Below are 18,590 nucleotides of genomic sequence, written 5' to 3'. Positions count from 1 at the left end.
AAACTCAATTCTCCCTTTATGGTTCAAACAAATGTTATTTAGTTATTTAATGCTGAGAGACATTTTATCCCTCCAGTATTTATCTCAGTATTATGAATCAGGATTTCTGAACAGAGACTAGAATTGAAAGTTCTTATTTTAACTTGAGATTGTCCAAGCAAATCCATTAAAAATCAAAACTGTACATGCCTCTAGATCAAATCTGTCAAATTTCTAATACAAGTGAAATAAAAATGCAATCATCTTTGATGAGAAAGATCACAAGCCATCTATAATTTTAATTTGCTTAAACTTGTTATATAATCTACAACAAAAGTAGAATTATCAAAGGAGAAAATCTAGTTTTAAATTAGACACTTAAAGTGTGTGTGTTCACATTCACCAGGCTGTAACTGAATTGTTAATGACAGGCGATTTTATAGGTAGAATATTTCTCCTACAATTAAGCTGTCCAGAAGAAAGAAGAAAAATCTTAATATTCAGTTTAACTGATGTACTTTTATGTTTCCTCAAGGCATGGTGTTCTACACTCCTAACACAGTTAATAAAGCTGAGAAATGGATATAATATAAAACATTTATCTAAAGAGAAATTGAAAAGTTTATGTGCATAGTAATTATTAATATAGTTAAATGATATTTCAAAATATAAACAAAAATACATCTATATTTCGCATTCTGGTTAAAAATCTGGACTGTGAAGTGAAAAAGATGTGAGTGTGATCCCTGATGTGGCCATTTACTGTCTTTGTATATTTAGGCAAGTCTCAATTTCTATATTCATACCATGGAAATAATTAGACTACCTCCTACTTCACAGAGGCACAGAGGTAGACATTTAAGATATAGATAACTAAGGATTAATTTGTACCAACTATATATATAATGATTATCCAGTAAGCAAAATGTAATTATTTTGGTAAATTTGGCATTGGTATTTTAACCATAATCTTTGGTTCAAAATGAACTTGGGTTTTTCAGTTATTGTGAACTTATTACTTTTAATAATCAGTTTATCAAGTCAGCTATATCTAGAAGAGATAAGAAAATGATATTGACAATTTTTCTGCCCTTTTAGTCCTTTAACAGTTTCCAACTTTACTTGTTTGCCTTCAGTAGCTTCTGAATCAAGGAGATTCTTCCTCATTGAATTTTTTCACCACATTACTAAAATTTCAAAATTTATCTATATAGTAGTTTCAAAATAGTTATGCAATTAAAAAAACTACACCTAAAATTTTCTCTGAAAATTAAAGACGTTCAAATTATTTCTTAAAATAATTTACTCTAAAAATTTATACTATGCAGTAGGAATACATGGCTCTGGTAGAAAAGAACACAAAAAATTAATGGACCAATAACTATGTTAGATCAAATGCTGTCTGTTCACAAGGAAAATCTTTTACATTTTGGAAAAAAAGATAGCTATGTAAAATAAATTTTCATTCAAACAAATATAACAAGACTAAAATATAACTGAGGTTGCTGGCTTTTATACTACTTCCTTGCACTTAATCAAACTTGTTAATTTATATTTTGAGAACAGCATGACCTTTAAAGGTATGTTTGCTGAAGAATAGTTTAGAACTCCATTCCATTAATCTATTAAAAGTCTAATGTGTTAGACATTTTTAGCAACAGAGCAAAAACCTTTAAAATATTTAAAATGGGGTAAATATTTATTTTCCTGTAAATAAGCAAAACATAAGTTCAATAAATTGGATGATTGGTATTGTTTATGGAACATTAAAACTTTACCTTAATGTATTTTGGGGTCTTAAGTCATAGGGATCTGCTACTAAAATTAAGATGACTATAAAACTGTTCTTACAGTATTTCTGCAAAACAAACTTCTTGGATTCAAGAGAGATCTAAGTTGCAGTAAAGTACTATAGTGATATTTCAGTAAAATTTAAAGTTTAAATTGTAGCATAAAACCTCATGTAGGAGACGTCCCTCACATTCAAGAAGGTAAATGTTATAACGTATGTAACATTGCTTTGTAAAATTTAAGTTTCATTCAGAAAATTAGTTAATGAGTTAGTATATTTATGTCTTTAATTTGTTGAAAAAGAGTCACCATTTTACTATTTAACACACATTAGTTTGGTATTTACTATTCAAATCTATAACCAAAACTAGTTTTAACACTTTGGACTATTTTGGGCTATATGATCATTATACATGTGATTTAAAAAAATGTACATAAGCCCTTTTACCATGGTGAAAGATGTGACAGGACAATATAGTGAAAAGCACACTGACTAGGCAGACCTAAATTCTATTTCAGACTGCCACTAAGTTGCTTTTGTGACCTTGGGCAAGTCACTTCGAAGGGAATGGAACCTTCTGTAAAACAACACACGTTAAGTCAGTAGGTGTAACTGTTCATAGCTCGTAGTTAAACAGTATTTGTGTTTTAAGTTACTTCCAAAAAAGCACAAGTTATGCACAAAGACAAAAAAATATCAAAAATGACCCTCTGTATTAGTCTGTTTTCACATTGCTGATAAAGATATACCCAAGACTGGGCAATTTACAAAGGAAAGAGGTTTAATGTAGAACTCACAGTTCCACGTAGCTGGGGAAGCCTCACAATCATGGCAGATGGCAAGGAGGAGCCAGTCACGTCTTATATAGATGGCAGCAGGCAAAGAAAGGGGTTGTGCAGAGAAACTCCCATTTTTAAAACCATCAGATATCATGAGACCCATTCACTATCATGAGAACAGCACAGAAAAACCCGCCCCTATGATTCAGTCATCCCCAACCAGGTACCTCCCACAACACATGGGAATTATAGGAGCTACAAGCTGAGATTTGTGTGGGGACACAGAGCCAAACCATATCAACTTCCTAAGTAAAAACAGGAAAATCAAATAAACTAGAAATTCTAGGTTATTATAGAATGCTTAGGGACATGCATTTCACTACAATAATTCCTACTTTCTTGATTTGGAGCCACTAATAATGAGAACAGAAAGAATACCCCAACAGCAAACAATTAAGTATATTTTCATCAAAACATTGCTAGTCATGATTTACCTCAGTGTATTGCTAATTCAGTAGAACCTGAATATCTCATCACAATTTGTACTTTTTCTGCAAAGAAATGTTATCCCTAACCTAGATTCTATATCTGAGAAACATTTCCTTTCTTTCCTTCCTTTATTAAAAATCTCAAATCACTACATAATTCCTAGGTTAAATTATCTACCACCAGTAACTCAGTCTACATGGCAATGGTGAAAAGCTCATGGAATCTTAAGTTACTCCTAACTAAATTGATGATGACTTTAGGCAAGCCATTTAGCTAATCTGGACTAGCCCAATTCTTCATTTGAAAAACAGAAATGGACAAAAGAAAGGGAGGATAAAAATGTCTGCCCCAGCTAATCCACAGGGTTGTTTGAAGTGTTAAATGGTTATATGTAAAGGCTTCTTTCAAGAAAACATTCACGAATAAATATCACCTTTATGTGGAACTGTAGTTTTAAGGAAACTTTACAATAAGGACAGCGTTTTTCTTATATTCAATGGCACTTCAGCACAATATGTGTCATCATTTATATTTTTAAGTCTACTAATTAACTCATGGTTTTCACTAAAGAAACTAAACAGGGTTTGCTTCTCTAAGAGAGAAATATATTTTTGTAATAGTTTCTAATAATCTAGTTCTTCCAATGGAAAACAAAGTATGAGCTCAGTGGATAAAACTATTCACCCCACATGGTTAACTACTATTACAGAAATCTGTTACGGAAATGCTTGAATGTAATTCAAAGAAAATTAGAAACTTGAAACCTACCAAAGTTCTGTGATCAAGCATTACCAGTACTTAGCCAGAGTAATACACCTTAGTGTATTATTAACAGTCTATATCTAAGCCAACCCATAGCCATAATTTTCCTTTTTGCTCCCAAATACTCTCCCTCTAGACCTATTATTTCAAATACTTTTATCTTCACAGAGAAGACAATCCTTTGGAGTTTGACTCTGATTTCCGAAATTATTTGAAAATTGAACTAAATCCTAATTTGTTTTCCAACTTAGTATTCTTTTCTTGTTCAATCTGATAACATCCTTATTTCCTAGTCCACTATTGACTACTATATAATTGTATAGTTATGTTATTATATGTTTTAAATTACTAAAGCCAGGGATATTACAATAGTTTTGCTGAATAAGATTCAATAAGTGCTCACTGAAACTTTCTAATACAAATTTAAAACTCCTAAAAAAGTAAATATAATATATTCTAAATTGTTATTTAATATATATCCTTAATTATATTTGAACCTAATAAATTGGTGCATATATTAGCTGATAAAACAAATATTATTCCAGGGATAAGAACAAGGATCTACTACTGTCTCTGACACCTAAAAGGTATGTGATTTTAAGAATAGAAAAACTTGTCTTGCCTCTTTCCTCATATGTTAAAAATATATAATATATGCAATACCTGTTTCACAGAACTGTTGTGAGATTCAGATGAGACAAAATCTGCCAGAGTACCCTAAAATGCAATGAAAGCAATTTAAAAGTGATAATGTAATTATTTACATAGTAAAATCTGTGATATTAGTGATATTGCCTTTAGTAGTTACTGCAAAGTGTTATTTCCAGTATTTTGTTTAGTTTTTGTGTTAAGTTTCATGATAAATCTGCTTTGATTTTTAGTTTACCTGTTTCAAAAACTTAGTAGTTTCAGTTACAACCAAAGCATGTTCTTGGGTGACCTATTAATGGGAAAACCCACAATTATTTTTGCTTCAATCTAATAGTTGCTATCATTGGCATAGGATATAAAAAATATATAAAGTGTAATGATATTGTAAAGGAAATACTGTATATCATGTTCTCAAAGTGTCTTCCATTTCTCTGAATCATGATGCTTATTTGAGTTGTCAGTCCTTATCCTGGAACCTAATCGTAACTTAGAATTGTCATTTTTTTTCCTAATGAATATAATCAATCCATTTCCTTTAATGTTCTTACTAATTCTTTTGTGATCCTATCATATTATTAGCAATTGTAAGTACTTAGACATTTCGTATATATTATACAGTATTGTCTTCTGGCTAATATTGCTCAACCTTCACTGCCATCTCTTTAAAATCTATTCTTCCAGTATGTGATTTATGATTAAAATTTCATCCAGTTATGTAATATTTTCCTGTAATTAAAACTAAACTCATTCTAAGATCTACTCAAATTGATTCTGAAGCTGGAAATATAAATGACTTAAAGTTATGAAACTGAATTGGAATACTCTGACATCATTATTTTGTTTAATATTTTGAACAATTCTAATATTTGCTAGATTAGGCCAAGAAATTATTTCATATTTTTTCCAGTTATGAGTCTGAGATAGTCTGATTTTTGACATGTATTTAATTACATATGATTTTTTATTTTAATGCCATTGTAAATTAACTCAATTTTTTCTCATTGTCTTAAAACACGAGGCCGGGCGCGGTGGCTCACGCCTGTAATCCCAGCACTTTGGGAGGCCGAGAAGGGCGGATCACGAGGTCAGGAGATCGAGACCACGGTGAAACCCCGTCTTTACTAAAAATACAAAAATTAGCCGGGCGCAGTGGCGGGCGCCTGTAGTCCCAGCTACTCGGGAGGCTGAGGCAGGAGAATGGCGTGAACCCGGGAGGCGGAGCTTGCAGTGAGCCGAGATCGCGCCACTGCACTCCAGCCTGGGCGACAGAGGGAGACTCCGTCTAAAAAAAAAAAAAAAAAAATGAACAGATCATGTTCATAGAACTGATATTTCTATTTACCATAGAGTAAGTTTTCTTCTCTATTCTTTGATAATAGAGTATGAAGATGTTTGCTATCTGTTTATTTTGTCTTGATTCTTATATTTCTTTTCCTTTTTGTATATTTTGGAGTTTCCCTCTCAAAAAAAAAAATATAGGGTGTTTTGGCTGCTATACGTGCCCCATTAGGTACATGGAAACAGTCTATGCTTAAATGATATGGTTTGGATTCGGGTCCCTACCCAAATCTCATGTCCAGTTTTAATCCCCAGTGTTCAAGGAGGGGCCTGGTGGAAGGTGATTGGATCATGGGGGTGGATTTTCCCCTTGCTGTTCTTGTGATAGTGAGTGAGTTCTCACGAGTTCTGGCTGTTTACAAGTGTGTGGCACCTGCCCCTGCTCCCTCTTCCTCCTGCTTTGGCCATGTAAGACGTGACTCCTTCCTCTTCGCCTTCTGCCATGATTGTAAGTTCCCTGAGGCCTCCCTAGCCATGCTTCCTACACAGCCTGTAGAACTGTGAGTCAGTTAAACCTTTTTTCTTTACAAATTACCCAGTCTCAGGTAGTTCTTTATAGCAATGCAAGAACAGACCAATACAGAAAACTGGTAGCAAGAGTGGGGTTCATACCCACATGGACACTAGCTTAACATTATTAAGTAATGTTAAGAGTAATGAAATCCAAGGCAATTTTGGCAGACACTCAAGTTCATTTAGCACTTACAAAAGCATTTTAATCCAATTGGCCCTTTATCTCACTGAGATCCTCAAATTATTACCACTAAACAGACTTTGCTGTTCCTGTAAGTATCAGAGCTTAGAAAAGACTAGTACAGTTTCATTGGGAAGGTGATGGCTTCTGAATCTCAATGGTACAATTAAGACATGAATTCCAACGCTGAAGTGAAAACTTTCAGTTGTTTTCCTAACCCTGCTAGGACTATACCGTGTCTCCTAACAAGCACAATTTAAACATTTACGCTTATTTCAATGGTTGCTTTCAATGTCATTCGTTTTAATTTGATACTGTTTCTGAGCTGCACATAAAGAAATGAGAACTATGAAAGTTTTCCTAAACTAATAATGAATGAAAGTTTCACTTAGATTAAGTGACTATTCTGCTGTATTCTAAGATAAAAGTCTAGTTGTGAGGAAAGTGGTTAGCATGGTGTCTAATTTACCATTTGTTCCCACTTTGAGGACTTTTATTTTGAGATAGCAAATACAAAATAATCTCTACCAAGTGTCTTTCGTTGTTGCTGTTGTTGTTCTGCAAAATGTGTATCCTAATTAGAAAATAAAAAGAAGTTATTCAAATTAGGTAAATGAAAATCTAATTGGATATTTTACTCTAAAATCTGAATGACTAGCTGATATGTTCAATTTTGATATTTTACAAACCAATATCTTTAGGGATCTATACTATACTAAGACTTCTCAGAGCTTTTGGATTTCTTTAAAAAGATTTTAAGATATTGGTACACCATTGACACTGTATGACGAATGGTTTTCATTTTTGAAATGGTATAATCATATGTACAAAGTGTCCATGAAATAGATTTGACTGTAAAATGGACAAGCAACTGGTTGTTATTCTGAATTACAGTTTCAACCAATATAGTCACACCAAAGGTTAAAATCAAATTTAACCTCTAAATACAAATAACTGTAAATCTATTTGAATTTAAAACTTTCATCCATTGCACATACCTAAATTGTTTTTTTTTTTCTTTTAAGAAATCCTGTTACCCTTGGCTTACTTCATCTTTATCATGCTTGTTTACCAGACTATGGATCAGCGCCTTTCGGATAACTGTAGTTTGAGGGGAAGCAGCTTCCATGTGTACAGGGAGCTTGTTAGAAATGCAGAATTTCAGCCTCACCTAGAATCTACTGAATCAGAATCTGCATTTTAACATTTCTAAATGATCTGTCTGCACATTATAGTTTGAGAAGCACAGGAATAGAATGTAATTTCCTAGAAACTGGAGTTTAAAATAACAAGTCGTTAGCAGTGATGCTGATTGATTAGTAATTGTATATTGGTTCTATTTCTTTCTAAAGTGTTTTGATTCTGTTATATATGCCAGCTATCCAATTTTTGAACATTAGCCTTATATTCCCATATCTGTTTACTCCTGTATGCAGTTCTGAGGCATTCAGAATGTCTGTGACTTTCAGTGAATTCAAATGCTCTTTCTTAAGTAATCCTGCTTTGCACTCATGGCCATTATAAAATGGCCAGCATATATTGTAACTGCTTTATTTTATGGATGGTAAAACTGAATTCATGGACTAAGAAAGGCTGCAGACAAGGAAAGCTTTAAGAACTGTGGAGGCAGACTGAAGGGTAAAAGGTCACTGTCAAACTGAGCAAATTCTTTCCCGATCTAAAAAGAAAAGCAAAGGAAATTCTGCCTGATGAGCTCTCAGGTAAAGGTTTTGTCCTGTTTGTGTGTGTTTGGTGTGTGTATTACCTGTTCTTAAGCCTCTCTTTAAAAAAATTTAATGTATTCGTGTTTTGGAAGATTTTGATTCTCACAACCTAGCAAACAACCATCAAATAACAATTAAGGTATTCTTTTTTCTTTTTCTTTTTTTTTTTTTTTTGAGACGGAGTCCTGCTCTGTCGCCAGGCTGGAGTGTAGTGGCGCGATCTCGGCTCACTGCAATCTCCGCCTCGCGGGTTCAACGGATTCTCCTGCCTCAGCCTCCCGAGTAGCTGGGAGTACAGGCGCGCAGCAAGACGCCCAGCTAATTTTTGTAATTTTTTTAGGTAGAGACGGGGTTTCACCATGTTAGCCAGGATGGCCTCGATCTCTTGACCTCGTGATCTGCCCGCCTCAGCCTCCCAAAGTGCTGGGATTACAGGCGTGAGCCACTGCGACCAGCCAACACTTAAGGTATTCTAAATATATAATATGAGAAGTAAAAGAGAGAAGCTATCCAAGGCAGTTTCAAAAAGCTTGCATATTTCACACTAAACTGAAAATCAGGCCCTATCATCCAACGCTCTGGTAGTTCTCTTTCTTCTCTATTTGATTTCCTTTCTCCTCCCCGCTTCCTCTGTCACAAAGTAAAATAAAGCAGTCTAAGATTACTCAGGAAAGAAAGGAAAGCTTTTCTTTGGCATAATTTTCCTGCCTATCTTTGCCTGACCCATACTCCCTAACAAACGCACATATGCCCTGGCATAGAGAATGAGATTATGTAGCAAACATCAAATTTTAGAGAATGCACTCAAAATCTTCCTCAGATTATATTTAAAACTTAAAGGAAATGTGTACTTAACTATTTAGGGTAAATATGCATTTATAAAAATAAAACCATCCTTCCAGGAATGTATATTTCTAGCCATTTTAAGTAAATGGGCTTTTCCAGTCATTTTTTTAAAAAAATAAAATACTTAATGCATTGATACTTGAATCCATTCATTGTTTTCCATATCAAAACATCATTTTTTATGTTTTATAACATAATATGCACAATACAGGTGCTTTTAATAATCTCTATTCAATACAAAATGTGGGAAACAGTAATTTCTAGATCTGAGTCAGAGTGGGAAATTGTTTACTGCAACAAAAAACAAACAAACAAGTTTTGGATACATTTAGCTTTCTGATAAGATACTATTATTAAATTTGAGCAAAGGTAATTAAAAAGCCCTACATAATGGTGTTTTAAAATTCTAAACACATTGGAAAGCAGGGAACAAGTATGTTTGTGGAATAAATTAATTCATGCTATCACCCAATACCTTACATGAACTCCTGTAGCACTCATATCCCATCCCTGAGCCTTCCTTTTCTTATCTGTAAAATGAGGGGTTTGGACCAAATTATCTTTCCGGTCCCTTCCACTTTCAGAGTCTACAAAACCTGCACTATACTTGGTGTACTGTAATGTAGAGTGACAACGAATATTTGTTGAATTCAATTTAATGTGACTACATATTACTTTGTTGTTGTTGTTGTTGTTCATTGTTTTAGCCCTATTAGAATATAAGCTTTTCAAAGACAGAACTCTCCAAAATTTCTTTAAGGGCCATCCTTAACATTTAAAGTATTGCAATGCTGGACAAGCCATAGGTTTTTAGTTATTGACGGTTAATGAATCAATACAGTCAAACTGATAATATGTGCAGAGCCAAGGGACAAGGAAAGAATGTCCTAGATGTCTACTGCTTTTTGTAAAATATCACAGGATTTTTTTTTCCCTTTGCAAAGGGCCTTGAAATAACTTACAATTCCTTCATTTTACTTTTGGGGAAATTGAGGTCCAGGGAGGTGAAGGTTTTTGCCCAAGGTCACTCTCTAGACACTAATAAAACATAAACCATAAAAGACCTTGTGTTCACACAATTTAAATAAACCCCCGCTGCCACTGTACCTGAAACGAGTTTGTAATCTGAAGACAACAAACAATGATTTGAATTTTGGGGGCTTAATATCCTTTTGGTTGATATGATACAAACCCACACTCAACTGATTACCAAAGATATGTTGCTTCCAAAATGTCAGGTCAGGAAAAAAAACACTACCTAAAAATCATTGGCAGACATCCCCTAAAATAAATCTTATGTAAAAATACAGGTGTTCTAAAAAAATGACAGTAGGATAGTAGGATATAGGACTAAACATTTGCTACATTAAGTAAACTCAAACTTTAGGGACTGTCATTATGATGGGTCGTAATTTAAATTATTTTTGTAAACAAAATGGAAGAAGCATATAAGCATGTACTGTTAACATTTCAATAGTTCTACTATTTTATTTAATATCATATAATGTTTACAAAGCTTAGTGCAAAAAGACACTAAATAGGAGAATATAATGCTAGTAGAAAATTAACTGAAAAACTTATTTTAATATATTTGAATATACTTGTCTTTGAAATTTTTATTTTTTAATCCAAGACACATTATATATTTTTGCTTTTTACATTCAGAACTTTGACAACATATACTCAAAGATAAAAGAGAGGCAAGAAGGGATGTTGGGAAAAGACCTGGCTTGGAGACTAAAGACCATCAATCCTCTTGAAGCTTCCCCTCTTAATTCTAGAAATTCTTAGGGAGCTGATTTCATCAGCGGGAACTTCAGTCTCCCCATTGACAAAATGGGTATAATCATGCCTTCTTTTTCTACTCAAAAAATTTTTATGATCCTAAAATAAAATAACTTTTTAAATGATATAAAAATATAAAATACTATACATATTGAAGGAGTTAAAGAATGAATCAAAATAAAGGTGACAGAAAACAATCTTTTAATTTCATTTTATGTGATGATAGTAACTGAATTATATAATTAGCTAAAATCTCAATTTGCACTCTAATCACTTAAGGATTTTTAAAAGAAATGAATTTTCCTTTAGTTTAATTAAAATCCATCAGCAAATTAATTTTATCATTGTCATGCTAAAAGTTAGATTATTAAAACAGTTTTTATTGAACAGAGAAATATATTCTTCCGGAATTTATTCTCTCCTTTCATTTTTCTTTCCTCCTATTTACCCAAATCTACACGTTCAAGATGAGCAGATTAGGTGTACAAAAATCATTCTTTCAGATTTGGGCTGGAAACAAAAATTGTAGCCATTGATGTTCTTTGTCTTAAAATGTATTATATTGATCCAGTGCATAACACATCAGAGACAATTAAAAGGGCAGTTTAAATCCTTGAACAGTTGAGGATTTTTAGATTGCAAAAAGATAACAGGTGCATTTATAATTTCGGGCAAGCTACTCCTCAAATTCAAAACAGTAATTGAAAAATACTCTTTTTCCCATGTTTTGGTGCTGTTCGATAATGAGAATGCAGTCTTTCCCCAGATGTAACTGAATCTCAAAAGACAATTCACCCTAAAATAGTTTTCTCTATCTGATAAACCTTTATTTTACAATTAACCTTGCACAGAGAATAAATCTTAAGGGACCATGACACATAGGTCATTTGATGTTTTCTCCTAACAAAAGATAACCACATTTTAGAGATGATGCCTTCGTGAAGAACTTCTATTGAAAAATAACACCATTTCAAATATGATTAATTTGAACATAGCAAGCCAGTTTGGAACATCAAGACATCTTACCTAGTTTTCTTCATTCTGGATACTGAATGATCAATAAAGTCTTCAAATAATAGAACTCTGCTCAGACAATGACATGTAATTTGGAATGTTATAATATAAAGTCAATCCAATTAAATGTTCCAAAGTATTTTATTTTTCCCAAAGGTAATATGTATATATGTCTTTGATGAAAAATGTATTTTTACAGCATACTTTCTTCCCTTCCCAATTCCCAGCGATGTTGAATCAATTCCACTGAATGTAGAGAGAAGAACGATATGAGAATTGCACCTTTACCATACACACAGAAAAAGAATTTTCTAAGAGTGCAGTTAAAATAAAACAAACAGGGGTTCCTTTGCCTCTGAAGATTCGTAACTGTATGTTGACAAGAACACACGTTGACACAGGCTTTAAAATCCTGTGTGTGGGCTGAGGGGGTCTGCTGAGGGGGGGTCCCTTCTCAAAATATTTATACTTGAGCCACTATACCAATCCCACAAAGCAAAAAGAAAAAAAGGAGGGGGGGAGGATGGAATACAAATAAGAAAGAATTTCACTGAAAATATAAAAGGAATTACCCATGGGAAGAGAATACAGCAGAAAGGATGGGATGCAGCGAAACAGTGTCAGGAGCGTGTCAGTGAGAAATTCAGAAAGGTTGGAAATACTCCCCAAAGTAAAATATTTGAATCCCTAGCCACAACCAAAGGAAAACAGATATTTGCAGGCATAATAAAAATATATAACAAATTGAAGGAATTCCACTAAAAGTCTTGTGTGAACTAAAACAGCAAAAGACACAGAAAGGAAGAAACCTTGATGACGAAAATTTGGCAAATCTAAGCAAGTTTAAAGTAGAGTGGCTTTTCTTTCCCCTTAGCTTCTTTGACGTCAATGAAAGGAGAATGAAAGGTGGCTAATGGGGAGGAGGATGTAAAAGGGGGAAATGAGTGGACAAATTAGCAGGATAATTAATGCATGGGAAAGGTGCGGGGGATAGCTGACTTCGAGGAGGAAAAAGAAGCGAGATAGAGCTATTTGTCAGTGCCTAAAGGGAGGAAAAAGACAAGATTAGGAGGCTCTAACTGGTTGTAGAAAGAAGGCTGAAGTGGGTAAAATGTTACATGATGTAAGGTTCAGAGATGATGCAGGGATGTGTGTAGAAAATGGGGTGAGGGGAAGATGAATGTGCTTGAAAGTGGCTGAAGGAGTGAGGGTCTCCCCAGGACAAAGGGAGTTTACTCGATAGATGGAAGATGGGGAATTTTTCGAAGGCTGGATGGGGAAAGTGAGATGAGTAAAAAGATCTGAGTGGATAGATGATGATGCCTAAAGAGAAATTTTATTCCCCAAAGTAGCCTTATTTTCTTTCTTAGTTATACTGATTAGCTTTAGGCCCTATTCATTCATTCATTAGTCCTCTTTTCTGGATGTTACATTATCTTCTTAACATATTTGCCTCCACTCTCTACTGTAATACATCAATGTATTCAATTCTTCATTTAAATGTAAACAACAATAATATTTCTACTGTGTGCTATCTATTGCCCAATTTTCTCAGGCTATTTTGTTGTTGTTACTTTAACAAATTTGCTGGAAAAAAATCTTCAAAGATGTTCTAGGTCTACAAAACACACATATACCTCTAAACTTTGTAACAAGACATCAAGCCCTCATGCCCTTCCTTACTTATTCTGTGTAGGGCATGACCTTCCAGATATATTTCTTGGCTAGCCACTGACTAGGAATGACTATTTTTAAAGCCACAGACCTCTCTTTCCTTTATGAACCTCTTCTCAACCTCTTAACAAAAATTAATTCCTCCCTCCATTATGCTCAATTACACCATTTATCACATTGTATCCTAGATCTATAAGAGTGTCATGGCTCAAAGAGGCCCATGCCATGTTTGTCATACTCTCTTTTGTATTCCTAGAGCCTAGCACATTGTCTGGCACAGTAGGTGACTAATTAAAGTTTGTGGATTCTTCAGTGAATAAATACAGGGATGACACCTCCTTTAAATTATGTGAAGCAAGATTCTTGGAGAGAATTAGCCTTCAAAATTTCATTCCCTGAATAATTTTCTTTCCCACTAAGAAAACGTGGCTGCCATACATATTTTTTCAATGTAGCTCAAAGCCAGTGGCTTATATAAACTCTCCTTGTCGATGTGCCTCCCCTTGCTCCACCAAGAATCTTATAAATCCTAGCTAAAGGCTGTTGTGGACTGCTTGCGCAGAGAAAAAAAATTTTCTGCTTTCTGAATCTCTTAACCAGATTTCTTCCCTGCCACCAGCAGTCTGGAAGCTCTCTATCAGGAATTTCTATCTCGCAAAAAAATATAAAGTTTTGAATACCAAGAGAAGGAAGAATGTGAAACCTGCAATCCCTTCTGCCAGGGCTTTCAGCTGCTGAAACCCAGCATTACCTGGACGTCCTTCAGAATCCATTCCGGTGACAAAAAGGCCAAGGAGCCAGGGGGAAGGGGCAGGGAGTGGGGGTGCACAGTTTATTTCAATCCTTAGCAAATGACTGAGCTCTAGAAAATGAGTGTGTTTTATGCTTGGTCGGAGTTTCTTTCTCATTCCTGTATTTCAGACGCGCAGCAACTTTAAGTTTACTGCCAGCTATACGTCATGAAAGGGAAGCTTTTCACCAAAGGGAAGAAGAAAAGGAAGGGGGAAAAATCCTACTTTTACAAAACAGAGTAATTCTTTGCTCCTGCTCCCTTTGCCCACATCTCTCACCTGCGTCCAAACCAAAACACAGTAGGTAAGCAGTTTGTTGCGACACCCCTTGAAGGTTTTTTCCTTTGGAAGGTAATTCTGCTCCAGGCGCCAGTTGCCTCCACACGCCCTGCCTCAGCCCCTCCCTCTTGCCCTGTGCAACCTTCTCCAACTGCATTCTGAGGCCCTTCTACCAAAGCTAAAGAAGGAATTGTCCGCAATCAGGAAAACAGATTAGCCTCAAATTTGGCAAAGCAGGGGCTTGCTCCTTAGGACTATAAGAGCAAGCTCAAAAGGGAAGCCGCAGCGGGCTTCCGTCTTAAAGAAACCTATTCCTGCATCATCCCAATTTGGAGCGCGGGTCTCTAAATAAAGAGCATGGTGGTCTCTCCCCTATGGCAGTAGTGGATAGAGCCTTTCCGCAACTTCGAATTTGCAGTTTCTTCTTTCTGTGAAGGGGATTCCCCAGCCTGCGCTTTCGCCTAAGGTTACAAACCTTCCCCCACCTCACAATTTTGTGGGAAAGATGACCCTCCCCGCCTTCTAGAGAGCTTGCTCTGTGACAGGCGAAGCAGCAGCCACGGGTTTTTTTTTAAAGAGGCCGTTCTTCACATCCTTCTTTTTTATCACCCGAGGGGAGAGAAAACAGCAGAAATTTAACACCAGTTACTACTATTATTGCATCTGGAACACTTGCCCTCTAAAATGTTGCTAAATAAGTAAAGTCACTGTGAATAGTGAAGGTGCAAGCTGAAAAAGGGAGAGAGCTGGGGCGCGGAGGAAAGGAGGAAATGGAGGAGGGAAGACCCCAAATCTGGGTTTGAACCCCGGGTTTAAAACCGGCAGCGGGCCGCCAGCAGTGGCCACCCCCGCCTCCGGCGCCTTAGCGCGCCTCTGAGGAGCGAGGGACTGGAAGGAGGGGCTGCGAGCCGGGACCCAGGAAGGGCCGAAGGGACACGAGGGCGGCTGCGCGCAGGGAGCGCGCGGGGCAGGGCTGCTCGCGCTTGCGGGTCGGACTCGCCGCTCGGCTTCCCATCGGCCGGGCCAAGCCTCTCTGCAGCTGACATCATTGCCAGAAGGAGGGGCTGCCCCTGCCAAGGCGACGGAAGAACAGGGTTCTCCGGCCTGGTAGGCAAAGGCGCTCCCTCGCCGCTTGGCGAGTGTGGCGACCTGGCAGCTGCAGCGGGACTCAGCTTTTGGGAACTGCCGCGGCAATTCTTAATTTAGTCGAGGGAGAAAGGTATCTTTAGACCTTAGCGCATCCATCTCTTGGTTCTTTCGTCAAGACCGCCCGCACACCGTCCGCGCTCTCTCTATGATGAACCAGACAAAGGCAAGAAAGGGGGAAACGTGTACATACACTATTACTTCGACTTGCTTCCAATTGCTTCCCCACCCCCACCCCCGCCGCGACACACACACACACGCGCACACACACACACACAGACCCACAGAGGAAAGGCCAGCCCTGGCGCTGGAATTTCCTGCCGGGATTGCGAGAGTTTGTTTCAAACAAGATTAAAAGTGGAATTCCGTCAGTCTTTACCAAGTTGCGCGGGTGCCCGCAAGTACCGTTTCCTTTTCTATTTTGAGTCACACCTGTTTTACTTTTAAGGGGGCCTAAGAAGACGGTCGCTTTAAGTCACAAATCACCTCTATGTTCTCAGGTGTTGTGCTCAGCGTTCGGAATTCTCTGCATGCTCCTCAGGTTGTTTCCTGGTTGCAGCGCTAAGAGCGCACAGGCGACTGCTATGACACCATCGCCTCCTCCCCATCTTTGCTGCCCCCCTCCCCCTTCTACCCGGATTTTCAACCAGTTTCTTCCACACACTTTTCTTCGTACAAACAGATCCTAGGCTGGGTTTAAATCCCATTTTGTGATGTTTCCACACAAGAAAAGGACACTTTAAAAATTTTTATTTTGTTTGTTGTTGAGCTTTAATTCTTTTTCTTTTGTCCTAGCCCCTCTTCCCCACGGTTTTTGCTTTGTGGGTGTGTGCCGCAGTGGCGCAAATAGCAATTCCCAGCCCCCAGCCCACATTTTGCATCGGAGAGGCTAGGGCTCACCCATCAGCGCCACATGAGCAGCCTAGCGCCCCACACCCTAAGCCGCAGGCGGGTGAAGCAGAGGAACGCGGAATAAATCATTCTGAAGCAAAAGGGCCCATCTTCAGTTAAGCTCTAAAAGTCTTTCCTTGGGAGAGGCAAGGAAGCGGCTCTGGCTATACACTCTGAGAAAGTGACGTCTCCTACTACCCCTCAGTCCCTTTGCGACTAAGCGCTCAGATCCAAGTCCCAGCTGCAACCCGGGCGGACTGCCGCTCCGCTCTTCTAAAGTCTAAAAAATGCACCCGTTTGCGGCTGCTCGCTTTTAAAAAGTCACATTTTCCGATGAACCTCTTTTAAAAGGTACATTACTTTTCTCGAAAAAAAAGAGCCGTTTTATCGCTACGCGCTTTAAGAAAAAGAATTCCTTTGTGAGGACGTGAACTGTTTCTCGGTTCTGTCTTAGAAAACACCATCTATTTATGGGATAGGTGGGCGGTTTATTGATTTATTTATTTGGCTAAGGGATTACAAGTCATTTCTTTAGAGAAAGAGGAACCCTTTTATGTCTGGCAATACTCTTAGAAAAGTCATTTTTTTTTTTAATGAGAAAATGATGCCGTTTTTCGGCTAGGTTATAAGTTGATTTAAAAAAAAAAAATAGGCAGTATTTCTCACACCTACCATCTCCACATCCAGCAGGTGCTGGCTGAGTACAGCCCCATAAATAGGGCGGGAAGGAAGGGCGGGGAGGCGAGCGCCAAGAGAAACAGCACCGGGAACCCTGTGCGCTCCTGGCTCTCCTGGCTCTCCGCTCTGCGCCAAGGGTCTTACCCTCAAGGGTTGGAGCCAGCCTGGCAGGGATCCAAACCCGAGCCCCCAGAGGAGCGCAGCGAGGCCAGGGGTAGTTTCTCAGCTAGAGGCATCGCCCCTCAGCGGCAATCTCTCAGCTGGGCGAGTCTGGGAGTCCGGGACGTGCTCTTTTGTCAACACCCGCCCCAATCTTAGAGTTTCCCTCAGCCTCGCTGAAGCTGGCTGTACCCATTAAAGGGAGAGACCTTTTTGCACAGCCAATGTGGGGGAAATTCATGCGCCGACACATTTCTGACAAAAGTGATAGTTTTCCCCAAGTAACCAAGCGCAGCGGTGGTAGTGCAAAAAAATATTCTCCCTGCGCTCACCTCCGGGGTTTGCTCTTTCTCTTACCTCCCGGGAAGAGAAGGGGGAAGGGAGAATAGCAGAAGCGTCTTTAAAACCACCCCGTTGTCATAGTTCAGACCTCAGGGGCAGGCAGCGGGCCGTGTCCGCGCACTAAGTGTGGAGTTCACGCCTCCCTGACAGCACCCTGTACAGGTACCCAGTCCGGTTACTTACCTAATAACGATGCCTTTAGAGTAGAATGAAGAGGTAAACGAAAGGGAGAAAAAAGGCTTCCGCCCGCTCCACGGAGACTGCGACTGCTGTAGCGGGCTCTACCGCCACAGCTCGCAGTCCGCAGAGCAGCCGGAGTCGGTGAGGTTGTTTCTGAGGCTATTCAGGCAGCCCGGGCTGCCTGTGCTGCCTGTGTCGCCGCTGGCACTGCTACTCTGCGCACTCTGTTTGGCTTGCCTTCCGCTTTGCCGCGCGGGCAGCTGAGTGCAGCTACTGCTCACAGCTCCTCCCGCCCCGACAGTTCGCCGACTGCAAGGAGCCAGTGCCGAGCCAGCCCTTTTGAATGGCGAGGGGGAGGGACTTAACAGAGGGGGAGAAAGGGGAAGGAAGGGGGGTGAACCAGGGGAAGGCGTGGGGAGAGAAGTGAACCAGTGTCCGGGCCGCCTGCTGGGAAGGGATGGCGCAGCACCAACTGCTGAGTACCCCCCTCTGGTCCCCACTCCCTGCACCTCACATCCCCCATCTATCCGGGGGCGGCCCCTCCCCGCTGACGGAGAACCAGCAAGAAGGGCGGGGGAGAGATGGAGGTAAGCTTAG

At 38.4% G+C, this 18,590-nt stretch overlaps 1 protein-coding gene across 6 annotated transcripts in view; it reads right to left on the bottom strand.

Annotated features, from left to right (window-relative positions):
• The window catches only part of PCDH11X (protocadherin 11 X-linked), an 837,711-nt gene extending 819,389 nt beyond the window's left edge, over positions 1–18,322 (bottom strand). For 3 of the 6 annotated variants that reach the window (XM_054544818.1, XM_009235031.3, XM_054544822.1), the window contains exon 1: positions 17,997–18,322. The gene's annotated coding sequence lies outside the window, so the exon portion shown is untranslated. The remainder of the gene's footprint in view (positions 1–17,996) is intronic. The other 3 variants (XM_054544819.2, XM_054544820.2, XM_054544821.2) reach the window with 1 other exon arrangement.
• Between the last annotated feature and the right edge of the window lie 268 nt (positions 18,323–18,590).

This window comes from Pongo abelii, chromosome X (assembly GCF_028885655.2).
Source record: "Pongo abelii isolate AG06213 chromosome X, NHGRI_mPonAbe1-v2.0_pri, whole genome shotgun sequence".
Taxonomy (NCBI): Eukaryota; Metazoa; Chordata; class Mammalia; order Primates; family Hominidae; genus Pongo; species Pongo abelii.
This window is presented reverse-complemented; position numbering and strand designations above follow the sequence as displayed.